Raw genomic sequence first — 14,902 nt, 5'->3', positions numbered from 1 at the left:
ATTAACCTAACAGGCATGTCTTTGGAAGGAAGCCGGAGTACCCGGTGAGAACACGCAAACTCCATGCAGAAAGACCCCCGGACAGGAATCGAACCCAAGACCTTCTTGCTGCAAGGCAACAGTGTTACCAACTGTGCCACAATGCTGTTATGTTTAATGTTTAACTGCATCTGCACAAATGCTTTAGTCTGGTACCTTATTAGAGTGTCTTAAAAAACTGTTCACATCCCACAAACTTGTGAAGTGGTAGGAAAATGATTTATGATTTGCAAAATGTTTTACAGATAAGAATCTGAAAAGTGTGGTGGGGTGTGTGTGGTCACCTATAGAGGACTATTTTACATACCTGTAGTGTAAATTAGGGTTAGGTCATAAAACAATACCCCAAGTATGAACTTATCATGGAGGTTCAGTCCATCAATCAAAATGGAAACAAATAAGGAACAACTGCAAACCTACCAAAACATGGCTATGCACCTAAACCAGGCTGGGCAATGGGTGCATCAACCAAAAGAAAATGCAGAGAACCCACAATTCAGGTGGGTGAATCTGTCAACAGGACATATTATGCCCTCGATAACTCTGGCATTTATACAAGAGTGGCAAGAGAAAAGACACTAAAGATATTAACATTTCTTACTGCCCAGGTGTAGGACATTATAAACACGAGGAAGAAGATTGTCTCTTCAGATGAGACAAATTCTGAACTCTTTGGCCTAAATGCAAAATAAAATGTGTGGAGGAACACTAACACTGCAAATCACCCTGCACACAGCATCCACCACAGTGAAGCACTGCAGTGGCAGCATCATACATTTTTCTTGAGAACGGATAGGGAAGCTGGTCACAGTTAATGGCAAAACAGATAAAGCTATAAATGTTCAGGCTCTGGATCTGCAACGAAAGGTGCATTTACAAACTATTGTCTCAAGGGGGATGAATACAAATGCATTGCACTTTTCAAATTTTATTTGCAAAGATTAGGAAAGAAAATTGTGTATCATTTCCCTTCCACTTTACAGGTTTGTGCTGCTTTTTGTTGCCTAGCACATAAAAGTCCTAATAAAATACATCGAAGTTAGTGGTTGTAATGTGACAGAATATGGAAAGGTTTGTGAGTACGAATACATTGTTTCTCTTGCAACAGATGCTCTTGTCCGTATTAACACTTATTCTGGTGACATTGTTGTAAGTCATTATGAACAACATCAATTAATAGACACACTAACTACAATCAACTTATGTGCCCTTTACATTTAATCATTAAAACATAGTTTGAGGTTAAGAAATAGACTGAACTGTGCAGATTCCTGTTTTGCCTTCATTATGGAATCTAAAATGATAATCAAAACAAATACTTAAATAGACCGAGGTTAGTAGAAGGTCATAATCATACTAAATGTTGCAAAAACGACTTAACTGCTCAACCTCTAATCTTTCTCAGCTTGTTTTTGACATGCCTTTGTTACGTTTTAACCTCCATACCCTAATATGTGGTGGATATAAAGTGCTTTATAGTCTGTTAAAGGTCAAAACTTGAATGCACACGGAAGAACGGAGGTTATCACACACGCATGGCCACATACACACTGCTGTTATGGTGGTACTTAAGAGTGTTTGTCGATAAACAGCACTGGTAAAGGTCTAAGCACAGGTTAACTCACATTGCAATGTATCTGTCAGCAGACTCTTCCTCAGGTTCTGGTAATGCTACAGAAATTAAACTGGACAGGAAGTTATTAACATGATTAGGCACAAACCTCATGCCTGTCCTTCTGCAAGAATATGTTGTTTAGATATTAGTTTCTTGTAAAACATCAAAGCAAAGTGACATTTTTGCTTGATTAGGAAAATATAGATATTCCTATATTGTCCTTACTTTCAAAGTCCCGTTCAGATACTCAGGAAAACTTCTTTGAATGTCATATTTTTCACACAGACTTAAAAGACGTGTCTTTTCTTACAGTCAAAGCCAAAACACTTTGAGCAACCTAGGAGCAAACATGACCTCACTAACTCCTACACACATGCCTTGATTTTGTCAAGTAGTGGAAACACCGCACACTTCGCATTCAGTGGTTCTGACTACAACAGAATCAGGTTTGAGGAACAGAGCCTAGCACAGAGTGAACCGAAGAGTGGATGAGCAGCTGAATCAACACATTGCTCCACACTAACTCTGTTGTATCAGCTAAAAGACAAGGGAGAAATCTCTCCTGCTGACTCTCTCTCCTCTGTGTGTGTGTGTGTTTGTGGTGTGGGCGCTCATTCTTGTCATGTGTGTGTTCTGCAGTTCAGAACTCACAGTAAAGTTGTCTGAGAAAGTATTTGCCCTCCCTTACATATTTCTTCGGTTTTTGGGTTAGGGTTAAAGGTTTTGTCTCAGTTAAACTTATCAAACAGATTTCAGTTCAAAGATAATCTGAGTAAATACCAAATAAAGCTTTCAATTGATGATTTAAATTATCTTAACTAACCTAGCCCTTTGTGAAAAGTAATTGCCCCCTAAACCTAATAACTGGTTGTGCCACCCTTGGCAGCAACAACTGACATCTAATGAGTGTTTATATCTCTGTTGAGGATTCTTGGCCCACTCTTTTTTGTAGAGTTGCTCAAATTCAACCACATTGGAGGGTTTTTTGTGCATGAACGGTCTATATAAGGCCATGGACGGTCTATATAAGGCCATGGCACAGCACCTCAACTGGATTTAGGTCTGGGCTTAGTCTAGGCTACTCCAAAATCTCTCATTTCTTTTTTCCAGTCAGGGTCAGAGATAGACTTGATGTTGTGCTTCGGATCAGTGTACTGCTAAATACGGTGTTCTTGAGCTTAAGATCACAAACTGATGGTCGGCCATTCTCCTTCAGGACTTTCTGCTGGAGAGATGAATTCATGGTTCCATCATGGTTCCAAGTCGGCAAGAAGAAAAGCAGCACCAGGTCTTCACACTACCACCACCATGTTTGACTCTCAATACAATATCCTTTTCCTAAACGCTGTGTTAGATTTTTCTGAGAGATGACACTGGACACACACCTTCTAAAATGTTTCATTTTTGTCTCATCAGTCCACAGGATATTTTGAGATATCCGTCTACTTCGTGTCTGGCAGTAATCAGGCCTGGGTGTGGCTGTTATAACTGACCCAAAAAAGTGATTAATCACAATAACTGTTTTTTAAATAGTTAGTTCAAAGAAGACTGGTCTAATATGAGGGGAAAATTTGTGCTTGTGAATGGAAGTTTTTCAAGCCTTGTAAGCAAATTATTTCCTTTTGTCTGTGCTCTTTTTGCTTAGGACAAAAAAAGGCTGATGAAAAAAGGTCACCACTAGGGGGCAACAAACACATGTGGGAATGCACGTTTTTCCCTCTCTTCCGTGCCCTTCATATTTACAATCTGCTACATTCACACATGCAGTTTTCAATGTGCCTCTTTAATGAAAGAATACTGTAACAGGGTTCAGTTAAGATTTCACTCATTAAATACAATACATTGATGAACAATTAATTCTGTAGTATTGTAGTTTTTCAAAACACGATACACTTTTGATATTTCAGAATGCACAGTTTGCTGCAATTCCTAACAAATAGGAATTGACAAAATGCCGTATCACATTATTTTGACATTAAGCAACAATGTTTGCGTTATATAGGCAGCCTATGCCACAAATGACCCTGAAGGAACAAAGTGAGTAGGCAGGAGCAACAAAAAGAGAATTTTATTCCCTGGATAAAATATTAAATTAAAAATTAAAGAGGGAAGTACATTGCATTTACAATAAGTAACAATACAGTAATATAAAATGCATGTCTGAATTTGGCAGTTGTGACTGAGATAGTGGAAAGGCTGTCTTCCACTTCAAAGATTAGTGAAGGGATTTAATGTGTCTTTAACAAAGAAGCTAAACCTTAACATGGCTCCGTATACACTACCAGTCCAAAGTTTTAAATACACTTTTTCACATAATGGGTCTTTTCATGACTATTTACATTGTAGATTCTCACCAAAGGCAACAAAACTATAAATGAAAACTCATGAGATTATGTAGTACACAAAAAGTGTGAAATAACTAAACATTTTTATATTTTAGATTCTTCAAAGTAGCCGCCCTTTGCTCTGATTACTTCTTTGCTCTCTTAGCGTTCTCTCCCTGAGCTTCATGAGGTGGTCACCTGAAATGGTTTCCAAAGACTCTGGAAATAACTTCCCAGAGGTTCATTGAGAGACGGCCAAAGGTTATTATTTCAGTCATCACACCAAAGGGCAGCTACTTTAAGGAATCTAAAATATAACATATTTAAAGTTATTTTACAATTTTTCGTTTGCAACATAATTCCATATGTGTTCATTCACAGTTTTGATGCCTCCAGTGAGAATCTAGGTACAAGGTAAATAGTCATAAATATAAAGAAAACTGTTAAATGAGAAAGTGTTTCTAAAACCTTTCACCAGTAGTCTATGTACAGCATTGTGATTGTTAAAAAATTCACAAGTTAGTATACAAAACAATTATGTTTATGCTGGTTTTAAGTCTTCTTTAAGACTCCTTCCAAATTTCTGCAGATTACAAGCACACAGTGTGGCAACATTATCACATTTAACTCATGTCTACACAACTGAACACTAAAAAGATGGCAAACAAATTAGTTTAGACTCTTACTGGATTGGAATTAGAATTAACTGATGATGTACACACAAGCCAGGTAGACAATGGAGTAGCAATTCTTCACATCTTCAAACATTAGTTTAAAAACACAACGTGCTGTTTTTAGTTTTGAAGTTTTTGATTCACATTTGGTTGATGGGAAACTAGGGTCATCCAAGTGCTGCTCTCAAGTGGAAATATTGTGGTACTGCACATAACTGTCTCAATGCAGAATAGTAGCTTTTCATTGTTTTCCTTCAATTACTGTGTGTCAGCCAGTTCCCAGTACCATGAAACAGCTGTTTGCAGGAGAAATGTCTATTTACTTACTATGACCCTCGCATGATCTTAAACAGTGTGAAGCTGTGGTCAGTTGTGAACAGTATTATTAGTAGACACCACATCACATCAAGATCTTTTACCGTCTATGTGGATGGGCTGCCTTTTTTGCCATCAGATTGGGGTTGGAAGTGTTTGGAAGTGCGATTCATTTGTAAAAATTTGGGTTGTTGGCAAGTGGGAAGTTACCATTAAGGAAAATGTCATATAAGCTGAAAAGCATATTTTGGCAAAGAACCAATATGTCCATCATCCAATGGCTGACTGTAGAAGAAAGATGTGAAGCTGTCAGAAAAAAGCCAGTATCATTTGGATAACATGATTAGCCTTGCCATCAACCCAGTTAAACTGGACTTAGAAATAAAAGTTAGACAGATTTCTTAGACTTCATTACTTTGTCTTTCACCCTTTTACCCTTTTACAATTGTGTCCAGGTCGTCTTCGGTGTCATCCGCACCTTAAAAACGAAGATTTTGCACATTAAATCAATTCTAAAGATTATATAATTTTATTCTTTTTTTTAACATGTGCCACACAAACATTAATTCACTGCTTACCGAGGCAGTTCCGAAGAGTCACGGATCTTGACAGAATGAGAAAAATTAGGCCGGAAATCAAAAGGACCCCAAAGAATCCTCCAAGCAAACATCCGATGAGGGTAGCATAACTGGCACCACTAACTACAGGCAGGTGTGAAGAAAATAAAACAGCATGATTTCAACTATGATCACTTATAGGTAAATCACATATGCAGTGAGCAATATTACACAATGTTTGCTTATTTCACCATAGATATGCAGCACATTCATCTGGATTGTTTGACTGCTGACAAACGACTCGTGCATTGTTGTCAGAGTAGGAGGTTCCCTTGAGGGTCCAAATAGCCACAAGTTCACCATTCTTCACTTCACAGCTTCCATACAGAGCCTGAGGTGAAAGTGTGAAAAGAGAGAAGATCATAGTTTCAGCTGAGCCCAGAAGAGAGAAACTCTTCTGTACCCCATGAGTCTGCACACAGAGAGCTGAAATTACTTTAAATAGATAGTATAGATAGTGCTGCACACACTTTAACACAATTCAGGATGGGAAACATGCAAAACGTTTACCTGTTATAGACCAACACAATACAGAAGACAGCAACATTACTGTATGAGATGAACTATTTACTTCAGCGTCAGACAGTGACCAGCTCACCTGGGAAATGTCCTCCACCTTACCGTTAGGGCAGGTAAGGGTGTAGTTTCCATAGCTGCTGTAGAAGGTGAATGTGAGGTTCTTAGAACCTTCAGACACTCCACACCTAAACTCAGCAGGCTCGCCCAAACCCACTTTAACATCTACTGGAATAGTCCGATAGCTGGAGGGTTTCGGCTTTGGAGCGAAGGTGGTGGTGTTGTTGCCCGGGGAGATTGTGTTGTTTTTTGCTGTAGCAAAAGCTGACATAAAAACAAAACAGACAAGCAAACAAAAAGCAAGAAACAACAGGGTGAAAAGTTGCATTTTTAGATAGAGACTAGTTAAACCCCAAATTATTCATACTCCTGGCAGATTTACATCTAAAATTTTTTTCATTTAAACAAGAGGTTTGTTTCTGACAAGAAAGGAGACAGGCATCTCTCCAAAGAAAATAAAGCAATGCAAAAGGAGTATCATTTTTTAAATACAGTTACTTAATTTATTTTTTAAATAAAAAAATGCATGTTTAAAATGGACCCTTCACAATAGACTGTGGCAAAATCCTTAGCATTTCAGCAATGAAACTCGTCCTATAATCGCTGAGCAACATTTTGCATGTTTCTGTGGGTCTTTAAGGTTGAAAGGCCTGCTTGCCATGACCCTAATCTTTAGCTCCCTTCACACATTCACTTTCACATGTAAATCGGGACTCTGACAGGGCCACTCCAAAACGTTAAGATTATTTCCAGTCAGAAGAAACATGTTGGCAAAATTAAAAGATTACTTTGAACTTAAATCTGCCAGGTAAATGAATCATTTTTGGCTTCACCGTAAAAATATGCTGATGGAATAAAAATGTGCAGAACTGCAATTATTTTAAAATCTAGTTAATGCTTTAATCTTTAAATTAACATGCTGCTAACGATGCTTTTAACATTTACTCTATAAAGTTTAAAGCCTGGAAACGGAGGATTTCTCCTGAATGACTGGATGCACAAGTCTTTAGACATGAAAACGAAAGGTCACCCCTATCTGCTGCAGTAATAAGATTTCCATCTCAAACTATCAGGCGTTTTATCCTTTAGGCGGCAAACAATAATGTGATGTTCAGGAGGTTATTTACCTGAAGAAGGTGCAGCGACTTGGAGCAGTGCCAGGAGCAGCCAGCAGAAATGAGAAACCTTTCTCCTCTCTGCCATTTCTTCTGGTTTACTTGATTCAGTTAGTTTTTCTTATTTCATACAGATTATCTCTGGAGAGTTAAAAAAAAAAATTCGCAGCTCTTGTCATACATCTCTGGAGACAGATTAAATTACTAGTACAGCAATACATTTCACTTTTGTTGTTTGTGTTATTTTAAATGTGTGTTTGGAAAAACATCTGCCAAGAATGTTCTTAGAAAATTAAAAAAGTGATGGTTTAACAAACATCTAAAATCAAAGCTTCTATTATAAACTGACAATGAGAGTAAGTAGCAAAGCAATGATGAAATAAAACAGTTTGCAAAAATAAAGACATATTAGTAATTAGTACAGTTTTTTGATTTTGCAAGCCTCTATTGTTTCAAAACCTACTAAGCTCTAATCCATGGAGTTTTACTTCAGTAAATCCCAAACTTGTTCAATCCGTATTAATAATGTTACTTACATATACCCTGCTTGATGTTTTTAAATAATGATTTGATTGACAACCACAAAATGACTGTTGGTTTAAAAAATATTAAAGCAATCACAGTGTTACATGTATGCATTTGTATAACCATAGCAAAAAAATTCATCCAACACTATAGCCTGGCTTCTTTCCTTTAAATAAATCTTTACATGCTAGCTTAAAGTACAGCCAAATCATTTCTAGTGAAATGCCAAATAAAAAATAGAGAACTCTGACTCCAGATTAAATTGGAGATTCCTCAGCAGATCTGAAGGCAGCTTTCCTGTGTGCAGATAATGAAAAATCTCCTGTTTGTCAGTCAAACTGACCTCGCAAATGCCCCAACACCTTCTCAGGACTGGTGTGCCACGTATTTGCTCCCTTGGTCTCTTCAATTGTCCCTAACAAGGAATTGCAGACAGTCAAGGCATCTGAAGGAATGTGGCCATGTTCCTGATGAACAGGGTGGATTTCTTAGAACAAACAGGTTTAGCAGGCCTGGGTTCAAACAGGAAAACTACAGTCAAAAACATGCAAGTCGTCTCTGCTCTCTATTTTCTCTCTCTATTGCACAAAAGTACATCACAAACCCTTTTTTTGTTCTCTTTAGAAACAAAATTAAAAAACCATTCATGAAGAGTCTTTGTTTCGATGACATAAAAAATCTAATAACATGCTTGATTGTCAGTGGAGGTTGAGACAAGAAAAATAAAGATTATATTTTAGCCTCTTTCTCTACAATACGATTGAGATTACATCTTCGCACACTGAACGTAGGACATTAAATGCTAACATCTAACCACCCCAACACACTTGTTCAGCAGGTTCATCAACCACCTGTAGCCTGAAGGGCAGCTGAAATCATTTAACAATTAACATCCCTAAACGTTTGCATAATACCAAATGACGTGCAACGTAATTGATTAATGGATCTTTTTTTGTGTTTTTACAACCCTTCAGCATTCATACAGTTTGTCACAACCTCAAACTTCAATGCGTTTTACTATGTGTGGCCTGTTTGAAATACTGGTCGCCTAACTAAAGTGGAAAGAAAGGGATATATATACAGTACTGTGCAAACGTTTTAGGCAGGTGTGAAAAAATGCTGCAAACAAAGAATGCTTTCAAAAATGGAAGTGTTAATCATTTATTTTCATCAATCAACAAAATGCAGTAAATGAACAAGAGAAATATAAATCAAATCAGTATTTGGTGTGACCACCATTTGCCTTCAATACAGCATCAATTCTTCTAGGTCCACTTGCACACAGTTTTTGAAGGAACTCGGTTGGTAGGTTGTTCCAAACATCTTGGAGAACTATCAGATCTTCTGTGGATGGAGGCTTTCTGACATCCTTCTGTCTCTTCATGTAAACCCAGACACACTGGATGATGTTGAGATCAGGGCTCTGTGGGGGCCATACCATCACTTCCAGTAACTCTTGTTCTTCTTTACGCTGAATATACAGTAGTTCTGAAGATTGTTCTTAATGACTTTGGCTGTATGTTTGGGTTCGCTCACTTAGCATTTTGTATATACATACACTACCGGTCAAAGGTTTTAGAACACCTTTGTCACTTAATGGGTCCCTTTATTTTCATGACTATTTAAATTGTAGATTCTCACTAGAGACAACAAGCATGTGAATGAACATACACGGAATTATGTAGTAAACAAAAAGTGTGAAATTACTATTACAAAATATCCACCCTTTGCTCTGATTACTGCTTTGCTTTCTTGGCATTCTCTCCATGAGCTTCATGAGGTCATCTGAAATGGTTTCCCAAAGTCTTGAAAGAACCTCCATGAGGTTCATTGAGAGATGACCTAAGGTTAATATTTCAGTCATCACAGCAAAGGGCGGCTACATTAAAGAATCTAAAATATAACATATTTAAAGTTATTTTAGAATTTTTGGTTAGCTACATAATTCCATATGTGTTCATTCACTGTTTTGATACCGTCATTGAGAATCTAGCTACAATGTAAATAGTCATAAAAATAAAGAAAACCATTAAATGAAATATATTTCTCGGCTTTTAGAAACAGTCTGTTTTCTAGGAGGCGTTGGAGTACAAGCCTCACGTGATGACAATGTTCTGAGAGGTTCTTGGAGTAGATTAGAATATCATCTAGGTAAACAAAGACAAAGATGTTCAGGAAGTCTCTGTTAGGAATAACCTTTATTAATATTACTCATAGCTGTTTTTCCCATTTATACCATAGTAATATAAAATATAAGTTATAATGTTTCCCTTTTCTTAGAATAGGATAAGAAAGCTCATAAACATACATTACAAGGATAAATGACCTGAGGCTGGGGCACTGGGTTTGATAGTGGAGCAGCTGGTATAACAGGGTTGATTAGAAAGCTACAACACACTTAGATTAAGTATGGACACCCGCTTCTACACAATCTAACAGATAGACACCACAATAGTGACACATAGTCTACTGATCATCACTGAGAGATAGAACATCCATTGCATTGGAGTGCCAGATATAAAACTACATGCGACCTTCTATCGGGGCTCTAAGGACATCGTTTACGAGGGCCTGAAAAACTGCTGGGGCGTTGGTTAAACCAAATGGCATTACTAAGTATTTAAAATTACCAAGTGGAGTTTTAAATGCTGTCTTCCACTCGTCTCCTTGGCGAATTCTGACTAAGTGGATTACGGAGTTCAAGTTTTGTAAATACAGTTGAGTCATGGACCGGTTCAAATGCTGATGAGGTGAGAGACCGCGTTGAAGTTTGTTTGAAGTTGGATATTCAAGCTCCGCGGATTCAGCGCCGTCAGCCTCCTGTTTTCGGCCGGCAAAAGCAGGCTGATTCCGGGCAACTGCTCCTCCTACACACGGTGGTTCGCTTAGGGATCGTCGATAAATGTTCGAACCAAACACTCGGGAGAAACAAAAATGAATAACTTTCATGTCTTGTAACCCAGTGACACACAATTCATGTCAAATCATCATATTAGACGAGAAAGATGTGGGACACTAATTTATTTTGAATTTAAGTGCATTTTTAATTTTTTTTATGAATTTTTAATATTACAATTTGCCATTTTTCTTCAATAGCTTTGAGATTATGTGACCAATTCACACAAAATCACTCTTAAATCATCCTACTAGACACGAAATCTGTCTGAAATTGTTCTACTAGACTGGATAGATGAGGCACACTCATTTTTATTCCATTTTAAACACATTTTTATATACGTAAGAATTTCTTTCTCTTAAAAATTGTCATGTTTCTTCAATAGAAAGAAACAAAGTACTCTTTTATTTTCTACATATACATTTAAAATATTTCTTTACGATATTGAACAGAGTACAATGTTAGCATATTAGTTGCACATTGGGCATTTCCAGCTGGCTTTTTTCACATTTTCATATTCTGTGCTCTTTATGTCCAGGCACAAGGCATGGAACCATCTGTCACAGTTGTCACACTGGATCTGTTCAAATGTAACAGAAAACGTATGTTAAGCAGTAAAACAATACAATACAAACACCTCTTCTGTCACACAGTAGGGTGTTTACTTACTCGTCATAAGTTATTTACAACTTCATGACTACCTAGAGTAAATGTTTCTGACTTACACATTCGCAATTCATACTCTCATCTGACCACAGAACTTTCACCCATGACTCCTCTGGATCATCCAAATGGTCATGGGCAAACTTAAGACAGGCCTGGACGTGTGCTGATTTAAGCAGGGGAACCTTCTGTGCCATGCATGATTTTAAACTATGACGTCTTAGTGTATTACCGGGTAATACCCGGGCACCGGGTACGGATCAAAGATGGACATAGCATTTAAATATCTGAAATCAATACAGAATCTGAGGGAGCCATCTTTCTTTGGTACCGGCACAACTGGGCTGGACCACTCACTACTTGACTCCTCAATTTTTCTCAAATCCAACATCAGCTTTATTTCTTTTTCCTGCACTGGCACCAAGCGTTCTGGTATTTGATAGCTCTTTTGACGGCTAGTTGCATCTTCTTTCACCTGAATCTTGTGTTGAACCAGTGATGTGAATCCTGGAATTTCTCGGAAAAGCTGAGGATCCAAAAGAAGATTTATGTTGCACTGCTCAATAGGGGACAAATGTGAAAGGTCAACTGAGGCACCCTCTGATGTGCTAGTTGGAAATAATTTTTTGCAGTCACCTCCTCACCCTTAACTGCACGCACAAATAACTCCTGGTGCACAAGCTCCTGTCGATTGTGAAACTCTTTCAACAGGTTGACATGAAATGTTTGATATTTCTTAGCTCTTTCTGGCATGTGCAGTTCATAAACAACTGTACTCACGTGTTTGGTGATGTCATATGGTCCATGCCATTTTGTCAGCAGCTTGTTATCGCTGGTAGGAAGTAGTAACACTACCTTCTGCCCTGGAAGGAAGACCCTATCTCTGGCATTCTGATCATACCAGTTATTTTGATGTTGTTGAGCTGCCTTCATGTTGTCCTGTGCAAATGATGCCATTTCCTGCAGTCTCTCCCTCATGTTCATGACATACAGGGGTTGGACAATGAAACTGAAACACCTGTCATTTTAGTGTGGGAGGTTTTATGGCTAAATTGGACCAGCCTGGTAGCCAGTCTTCATTGATTGCACATTGCACCAGTAAGAGCAGAGTGTGAAGGTTCAATTAGCAGGGTAAGAGCACAGTTTTGCTCAAAATATTGAAATGCACACAACATTATGGGTGACATACCAGAGTTCAAAAGAGGATAAATTGTTGGTGCACGTCTTGCTGGCGCATCTGTGACCAAGACAGCAAGTCTTTGTGATGTATCAAGAGGCACAGTATCCAGGGTAATGTCAGCATACCACCAAGAAGGACGAACCACATCCAACAGGATTAACTGTGGACGCAAGAGGAAGCTGTCTAAAAAAGGGATGTTCAGGTGCTAACCCGGATTGTATCCAAAAAACATAAAATCAAGGCTGCCCAAATCAAGGCAGAATTAAATGTGCACCTCAACTTTCCTGTTTCCACCAGAACTGTCCATCAGGAGCTCCACATGGTCAATATACACGGCCGGACTGCTATAGCCAAACCTTTGGTCACTCATGCCAATGCCAAACGTCGGTTTCAATGGTGCAAGGAGCGCAATTCTTGGGCTGTGGACAATGTGAAACATGTATTGTTCTCTGATGAGTCCACCTTTACAGTTTTCCCCACATCCGGGAGAGTTACGGTGTGGAGAAGCCCCAAAGAAGCGTACCACCCAAACTCTTGCATGCCCAGAGTGAAGCATGGGGGTGGATGAGTGATGGTTTGGGCTGCCATATCATGGCATTCCCTTGGCCCAATACTTGTGCTAGATGGACGCGTCACTGCCAAGGACTACCAAACCATTCTTGAGGACCATGTGCATCCAATGGTTCAAACATTGTATCCTGAAGGCGGTGCCGTGTATCAGGATGACAATGCACCAATACACACAGCAAGACTGGTGAAAGATTGGTTTGATGAACATGAAAGTGAAGTTGAACATCTCCCATGGCCTGCAGTCACCAGATCTAAATATTATTGAGCCACTTTGGGGTGTTTTGGAGGAGCGAGTCAGGAAACGTTTTCCTCCACCAGTATCACTTAGTGACCTGGCCACTATCCTGCAAGAAGAATGGCTTAAAATCCCTCTGACCACTGTGCAGGACTTGGACAGGTCCTTCTCAAAATATTAGCATATTGTGATAAAGTTCATTATTTTCCATAATGTCATGATGAAAATTTAACATTCATATATTTTAGATTCATTGCACACTAACTGAATTATTTCAGGTCTTTTATTGTCTTAATACGGATGATTTTGGCATACAGCTCATGAAAACCCAAAATTCCTATCTCACAAAATTAGCATATTTCATCCGACCAATAAAAGAAAAGTGTTTTTAATACAAAAAACGTCAACCTTCAAATAATCATGTACAGTTATGCACTTAATACTTGGTCAGGAATCCTTTTGCAGAAATGACTGCTTCAATGCGGCGTGGCATGGAGGCAATCAGCCTGTGGCACTGCTGAGGTCTTATGGAGGCCCAGGATGCTTCGATAGCGGCCTTTAGCTCATCCAGAGTGTTGGGTCTTGAGTCTCTCAACGTTCTCTTCACAATATCCCACAGATTCTCTATGGGGTTCAGGTCAGGAGAGTTGGCAGGCCAATTGAGCATAGTGATACCATGGTCAGTAAACCACTTACCAGTGGTTTTGGCACTGTGAGCAGGTGCCAGGTCGTGCTGAAAAATGACATCTTCATCTCCATAAAGCTTTTCAGCAGATGGAAGTATGAAGTGCTCCAAAATCTCCTGATAGCTAGCTGCATTGACCCTGCCCTTGATAAAACACAGTGGACCAACACCAGCAGCTGACACGGCACCCCAAACCATCACTGACTGTGGGTACTTGACACTGGACTTCTGGCATTTTAGCATTTCCTTCTCCCCAGTCTTCCTCCAGACTCTGGCACCTTGATTTCCGAATGACATGCAGAATTTGCTTTCATCCGAAAAAAGTACTTTGGACCACTGAGCAACAGTCCAGTGCTGCTTCTCTGTAGCCCAGGTCAGGCGCTTCTGCCGCTGTTTCTGGTTCAAAAGTGGCTTGACCTGGGGAATAGTGGCACCTGTAGCCCATTTCCTGCACACGCCTGTGCACGGTGGCTCTGGATGTTTCTACTCCAGACTCAGTCCACTGCTTCCGCAGGTCCCCCAAGGTCTGGAATCGGCCCTTCTCCACAATCTTCCTCAGGGTCCGGTCACCTCTTCTCGTTGTGCAGCGTTTTCTGCCACACTTTTTCCTTCCCACAGACTTCCCACTGAGGTGCCTTGATACAGCACTCTGGGAACAGCCTATTCGTTCATAAATTTCTTTCTGTGTCTTACCCTCTTGCTTGAGGGTGTCAATAGTGGCCTTCTGGACAGCAGTCAGGTCGGCAGTCTTACCCATGATTGGGGTTTTGAGTGATGAACCAGGCTGGGAGTTTTAAAGGCCTCAGGAATCTTTTGCAGGTGTTTAGAGTTAACTCGTTGATTCAGATGATTAGGTTCATAGCTCGTTTAGAG

General features: G+C 39.2%; 1 long non-coding RNA gene across 1 annotated transcript; it reads right to left on the bottom strand.

Moving 5' to 3' along the window:
* Positions 1-5,107: 5,107 nt before the first annotated feature.
* LOC124865948 lies at positions 5,108-5,792 on the bottom strand. The gene is made up of 3 exons (XR_007037694.1): positions 5,776-5,792; positions 5,546-5,668; positions 5,108-5,445 (listed from the first exon to the last, which is right to left on the bottom strand). It is a non-coding gene; the product is annotated as an uncharacterized LOC124865948 (long non-coding RNA).
* Positions 5,793-14,902: the final 9,110 nt, after the last annotated feature.

Source organism: Girardinichthys multiradiatus, chromosome 3 (genome assembly GCF_021462225.1).
Source record: "Girardinichthys multiradiatus isolate DD_20200921_A chromosome 3, DD_fGirMul_XY1, whole genome shotgun sequence".
Taxonomy (NCBI): domain Eukaryota; kingdom Metazoa; phylum Chordata; class Actinopteri; order Cyprinodontiformes; family Goodeidae; genus Girardinichthys; species Girardinichthys multiradiatus.
The sequence above is the reverse complement of the archived record's forward strand: the minus strand, read 5'-3'. Positions and strand labels throughout refer to the sequence as shown.